At 49.4% G+C, this 7,068-nt stretch overlaps 1 pseudogene; it reads left to right on the plus strand.

Moving 5' to 3' along the window:
* The first annotated feature begins 2,820 nt into the window (after nt 1-2,820).
* LOC116599491 lies at nt 2,821-5,815 on the plus strand (annotated as a pseudogene).
* Nucleotides 5,816-7,068: the final 1,253 nt, after the last annotated feature.

Below are 7,068 nucleotides of genomic sequence, written 5' to 3' on the forward strand. Positions count from 1 at the left end.
AATGGAGCCTGTTTGCTCTTCCATTCGCCTTCTATGCTCATTCTTTAGACAATCAAATCTCTTGTCTAATATTGATTACTCTTTACACCCATTGTCAATACCTCATTGTGTTGGGAAGGAAATCTTTCCTCACCAGGAAGGAGACTGAAAACAGGCAGAAAACCCCAAGTTTGCTGCACTCTGGAAGCTGCCAGGTTGCACAACCTGGGAAATTAGATGGGAATGTGGGGTCCCCCCCAAAATGGGTACCCCAATAATGGGTCCATGATTAAGGGAGCAAGACTGATACAAAGCAAAAATCAAGCAAAGCTTTATTTCGTGCCAAGCATCAAGAATCAAACCTACGGTCAAACAGACCCGTCGGGGCCACCCCTTACAGAGAGGATGACCCCTCCCTGCTTTCCAGACTAACTTTTATAGAGCAAAGGCCATGTGGTTGGGCCTGGCCATGCACAGGTGGCCAATGAGATTGTAACACACAGAGAAAGCTGCACAGTCCTGCTAGGTGACCAACTGAATTACAATTTACCCTAGTAGACATTTGAACCAGCCTATCACCTAGTTCAGAATTGGCGCCCAAAAGATGCCCAGAGGGAGGGGCCCATACTCCTTGGTATGCGCCCCCACTGATTGAATACCTCCACCTGGCCTGACCCACCCTTGTACTTGGACTTTGCTACATGGGACTGGTTTCCAGGACTTGTTTTTAAGTAAGTTCCCCTGGGGCAAAGTCAATTTAAGTTTAAAGCAAAATGGCAGTTCAACTGGGGTGGGGCTGCTCTGGCTGAATAGACCCTTAGAGGAACAAGGAAGGAGCCTGTTGTGCAAGCTGCTGGGTTCTGGCCAAGGAAAATTTCCCAAATCTCAAGGTTTGGCTTCAAACCTGTCTTTCCCCTTGTTCCCCCAGCACAGCCCCAGCATATAAAGTGCAGGCATTTCTCATAGGAAGCTCAGCTTCACCGGGAGATCTGCGGGAAGCGACAGCCCAAGGTAAGGTGCTAGAATTTTTCCAACACTTGTTCTCTGCAGATTCCCTTTCCCCACAGCATTCCTGGGCTGTGTCCCAGCTCTCTGCTTCCTCCCTGCGTCTCGTAGCCTGACAATTAGGAGTCAGCAGATGTGAATGCTTTCTGGGACTGGGATTTAGTCGTGTACTTCCTCGGTGGGGGCTCTGGGATGGGTAGAGCAGGCGTTCCACCAATATTTGTGCATTGTTTTCACTCATCTCATTCTACAGACTGGTATATGGTCACGCAATGCCCAGACGTTTCTTTGGAAGCTTTTTATACATTGAGTGTCAGGGCTCATAGGTGAGGATTGAAATGCAAAGTGGTTTCTCTCTTTTTTTTTTTTTTTATAGATTTGGTGTTTTTTTATTGTTTATTTGACAGACAGAGATCACAGGTAGGCAGAAAGGCAGGCAGACGGAGAAGGGGAAGCAGGCTCCCTGCTAAGCAGAGGGCCCGATTCGGGGACTCGATCCCAGTGATGAGGGAGCAGGAGGCTGGCTGAGGACAAAGCAAAAGCTGGCACCTTGCACCCCCTTCTCCACCCGCTCCCCTCGGTAATATGTGTGACATTCCTCAGGCACCCCTGACTGACTGCCCTAAAAGAAAAACAAATAGTTAACTTGCAGAGATCACAATCCTGCAAGACAGGAATCTCCCTTGGTTTACCAAAGTCTTAGAGATTTACAACAAAGAAGCTATCTTAACAATAGCACAATTTCCAGAGGCAAATAACTCAGTTCCTCAAGCCCTAAATAAAGTTAAATTTCTTCTAAACCCAAATCTTACTAACGAGGACACTTGATAGGAGAAATGTGAAACTTTATCTCTAGATCTCCAAGATAGTTTCGAGAATCATTCCCAAGCATATGGCCCATTGGATCTCACAAGAAGGATCTAAAGGATCTCACAAGAAGATTTTTACTAATAGTAATAAATAACCTTTCTCCCAACAATAGCTAGCCCCTCAAGGTCCTGGAGACCTAGCTTCCAAAATTCCTTAGAGACTAACATCTCCCCCTTTGTTCTCACCTACCCAACTCCTGTGTATATAATCAGCCACTCCTCAGGATAACGACGCAGCAGCTCTTCTGCCCACGGGTCCTGTCCCCGTACTTTAATAAACCACCATTTTGCACCAAAGATGTCTCAAGAATTCTTTCTTGGTCATTGGCTCTGGACCTCAGCCCACCGAACCTCACCTAGGTTTTAGAACTTCATCACAGGACCCTGAGATCATGACCTGAGCCGAAGGCAGAGGCTTTAACCCATTGAGCCACCCAGGCGCCCCGCATAGTGGTTTCTATCAGAAGTGGGTTAAGCATCTGCCTTCAGCTCAGGTCACGATCCCAGGGCCCTGGGATCGAGTCCCATCTCAGGCTCTCTACTCGGCAGGAAGCCTGCTTCCTCCTCTCTCTCTCTACCTGCCTCTCTCCTACTCGTAACCTCTGTCAACTAAATAAATAAATTCTTTAAAAAAAAAAAGTGCAGCGCAGTCTCTCATGCTGGGATTCCAATGAGGCAAGTGGAAATGGACAAGTGGACCCTTTGGAATTCTCTATGTATCTATGTATTGCCTGCCTAATATATGTATACATACTGTCTACCTCTTTCTACACATACGTACATACATATATATATACATGGATGTATGTGTACACATATGCATGTGTGTCTGTGTGTGTGGATATATAGATAGAGATAATCCTGAGTGTGGCTCAGTTTTGAAATACAATAGGTCAACATCACCCCTCCCCCCAAATCAGACCAAACAAAAACTAAACACCTGTCATCTTTGTGTGTCTTTGAGTCTGTAGCAGGATGAAGCTTGTCCTGGGCATCCTCTTGTGCTCCCTGGTCCTGGGCGTCAGCAGCCAATGATGGTTAGGCTTCCTCAAGGAAGCTGGCCAAGGTAAGGTCAAAAGCATGGGAGCAGGGGGAGGCTGCCCCTGGATTCCCTCCAGGATTGCCCAGAGCGGAGGCCATGTCTACACAGGCCAAAGGCCACAAGTGGGAAAAGAAGAAGCATGGTTTTCAAGATAGCAGTTTCCCAGGCTTTTTTTTCTTAAACTGAACTATATCTGACATATAACATTGAATACGTTTAAGGTGTATGTCATGTTATTTTGATGCATTTATATATTTAATCTGATTGCCACTGTAGCTATAATTAGCACCTCTATCATGTTACATAATTATCCTTTCTTTTTAGGAGTTGAAGTAATTAACTAGACTATAGCATATTTCATAATTACAATATTGTTTGGTGTTCATTATACTGTGCATTAGGTCTCTAGGGCTTACTTACTACACATGGCCGTTCTCCTTAAACCACATCTGTCCTATCGCTCCACCCCTGGCTTTTCTAGGCAGCATTGCACTCTTCCAGGGGATCCCCAGGCTGGAGGCCACTGAGTTTAGGGCTTCAGCTTGGAGCAGGAGCAGGAAGAGAGCTGGGGTCCAGGGTGCCCGCGCCCTCCTTACAATTGGGACGCGAGCGCCACCTAGCGGGAAGTCAGGGACCACTTGTGGCTAGGCCTCAGGCTGCCAGGAAAGGGGGACCTCATTCCATCCAGGAGTCACTGAGCTGGGCCTGTGCTAGGCACTGTTCTAAGAGTTTTGTGTGGATGAATGAATTTGTTTTCATCCTCAGGTTTTAATCTGTAGCCCTGCAGTGTAGAGGCCATAATCCCTTGACAGAGGACCTGAGGCACAAAATAATGAAGAGTCTGACAAAGTCCTCAAGCAGAACTGGATGGCCCCCCTGGTAGAGCTCCCCAGACCTTGCTAGAACAGCGCTGTCCTGCCTCCCAGACCAGAGAGTGCATGGCCCACAGTGGGGGGGGGGGGGGGGGTTTTTTGGGATCACACAGCCTCTTGTGTATCTGAGCAAATGGCAGATACGCCCTGGGAGAGGCAGAGGGCCACGCTGCAGAGCTCCGCTCCCCACAGTCAACAGGCACAAGGAATTAGGTGATGGTGGTTCTGAGGGCCTGGGGCCTGGCTGGGCAGGGGAGCAAGAGGAACACAACTTAGCAGTCAGACTCAGTGCCACGATTTGTGTATTACACAACATCATTTATCTTTATTTTTGGTGAGAGTCACTGATTACTGCTTTGAGGGTTTGCTGTCGATCCTTTTAAATTCTCACAGGCACAGCTGTAGCCTGATCAGATTCCTTCAGTCTGTAACTCGCTTGCGCTTCCTCTTCCTTAGTCCCTTTCCTAGGTTTGTCCCAGACTTCCTAAGGCCCAGAGCGGTGATAGCATCCTGGGCAACTACAGCCTTCCAGAAGTTCTATGCGTATTTTCTCAGTTTGTCTGTATAAGCACTCTGTGGAAGTCAATACTCTTCCATTTACTGGAAAGAACACTGGACTTTAGAGCTGGTGGGTCAGTTGCCCTTTTTCTGCCTTGATGGTGACCCCATTTCTATAAAGTTCCCTTGGAGGAACTCATCTTTATCAATTACATTTATGATTGAGTTTGGTCAATTCTGGTGCCACCTAAGCCCCAGATACTCTGACGTACACAGGCCTGAGTTGTCTTCACGCTGCCCACAGGGAGGAATTTCTCCCGCTGACTGGGTTGGGAGCCCTCTGGGTCAGCAGCCTACTTCAGACTTGCCTTTGTCCTCATGCCCCAGTCCAAGGGGCCCCTGTCATTCCCAGGTAGAGAGGTTCCCTTATACAAGAAGCATCCCTTAAAGATGACCCCACCTCCTGTTCACACACATCACACACACTCAAAAACCAAGTAGCAAAGTACTTAGAATGGACTCACAGAGAATAAAACTTGCACCAAGTGTGATTCTCCTAACATTCACCCAGGGGAGTGAAAAGTAAAGGAATATTTATCTCAGCCAATAAAATGTCTGAGGATTTTGTCAAAGGCTGAAGTCTTAGAATCACTGGGAGAAAAACTTTTTCTCTATTTTGCCAAGAGAGGATCACTTCCATTTTCTTTCCTTTCCAGGGGCTAGAGACATGTACAGAGCCTACTCTGACATGAGAGAAGCCAATTACAAAAATTCCGACAAATACTTCCATGCCCGCGGGAACTATGATGCTGCACAAAGGGGCCCTGGGGGCGCCTGGGCTGCTAAAGTCATCAGGTAACAAGGGCCCCAGGAATGCAGGGATGGCCTGGCTGAGCATGACGGCCTTAGAGAGCCAGGAGGGGCCAACACTAGAGAAGCTTCCTGTAGAGACAGCGGCTCCTGGTCCTCTTGCCCACCCTCCCCTCTGTGCCCAGTGTGGGGTCTGACTGGCTGGCAGAGCCAGAGCAAGGCCAGTGGGAATGCGGGCCTCCCACCCTCCTGCTGTGGGCATGGAGACCAGCCTGGGCTGACCTGGGCTGTGTGTGGAGCAGGGTCCGTGTTTCAGCCCCTCTGGCCTGGGCTCCTCTCAGCCATCCCTCAGAAAGAGAAGGGATTGGTGGGTGCAGGGGCCTGTTGCTCAGCAGCCCCTAATGAATCTCCACCTGCCTTCCTCCATTCCAGTGATGCCAGAGAGCGTTCTCAGAGAGTCACAGACCTTTTCAAGTATGGAGACAGCGGCCACGGAGTGGAGGACTCGAAGGCTGACCAGGCTGCCAACGAATGGGGCCGGAGTGGCAAAGACCCCAACCACTTCCGACCCCCTGGCCTGCCTAGCAAGTACTGAGCTTTCCCTTGGCTCTGCCCTGGGGAGATGGGCTGTGAGGACCCTGAGGGCAGGAACACCCAGTCATTGAGTTCTCTGTCCCCAGAGGCGGGGGGAGGGCACCTAATATGTGTCTAATAAATGCTTAATGAGACTGACTTGAAAAGTGTGTGTTACTCTTGGGTATAAGGACTGCTTGTTTGCTCCCCAGGAGTGAAGGATGGACATCTCCACCCTGAGCGGGCAGAGCCTAGGCCCCTGTGTTTGATGTGGTGGGGAGGAAATCTCAGCGTCACAGGGACAGACGCCCTGCACTCACCCCTCTCCAATCAGATCTACTCCCCTGTCCAGGCCCCTCTAGTTGCACTTGTGCTATTTTCAGGTCCTTCCACGCCAGACCCCTCACTGCTGTCCATGGTGTCCTGCCACTTTCTCTGTCCTCAGTGTCTAGTTCCTTTTGTCTTGTGCCTTAGTGCTCTCTGTCCCTGGGGTCAGGGGACTCAGCCGTGGGAGGACGGGATGGTGGCATCCTGATCTGGCCACTGTCACTTTGATCCTCTGTTGGTTTCTCAGCGGGGCCTTCAAATCCAGTGAAAACCAGTTTCTGTCCCTGCCTTCTAAGAACCCTGCCCGGGGAAGTTTTTCTCCACCTTATTTCACACAAAAGCTCCCAGGAACAAAACATGCCAGGAAATGGTGGCACAGGGACATCATCAACATCTGGCAAGTTTTGTTGTCACCTCATCTGGGGACTTTCTTGCTCATCAACTTTGACTTGTGGCACCCAGCAAACTTTTGCTGCCAAGCCAAGTACTAAGGCCACACACTTTCTAACAAGACCTTAACGTCAGCCTTGTGAGGAGGGCCTGTCCTGAATTCATCCTTCCTTTATTTTTTATCCCTTAATAGCCAATCTTCTGCAACTATATAATAATTCTTTATGTTAAACCCTCCCTCTTCATATCACTGCTCAGTTTCTGTCTCCTGACTGGCTAATAACAGGGTCTCCAATCTGGGGGGTGGGAGAGGGTTTGCATGGGCTCGCCCCTTTGATACCCACAGCACGGAGGACGAGACCTCTCATCTCCTCTCTCCACCTCTTACTCTTACCGGGCTGAGGCCTCTCCAGGTGTTTTGTTGCTATTCCCAGACCTCTCTGTGTCCCCATCTCTTCATTGCTCAGTCACCTGTGTCCTGTCCTCTGCTCTGCCTCTGCACCTTGTCCCTCAGCAGACTCTCTCCATCAGGCTTTTGGGAAGCCTCATCCCAGGGGTTCTGGCAACTGATGTCTTGGCCTCCCCAACAGCAGCCCTTGTCTCTGATGACATTGGTTCTAAAGATTTTTTTTTTTTTTTAACTTAAGAGGCAGAGAAAGAGCAGGGGGAATGGCAGAGGGAGAGGGAGAAGCAGACCCTGCCG

This window comes from Mustela erminea, chromosome 9 (assembly GCF_009829155.1).
Source record: "Mustela erminea isolate mMusErm1 chromosome 9, mMusErm1.Pri, whole genome shotgun sequence".
NCBI classification, from domain to species: Eukaryota; Metazoa; Chordata; class Mammalia; order Carnivora; family Mustelidae; genus Mustela; species Mustela erminea.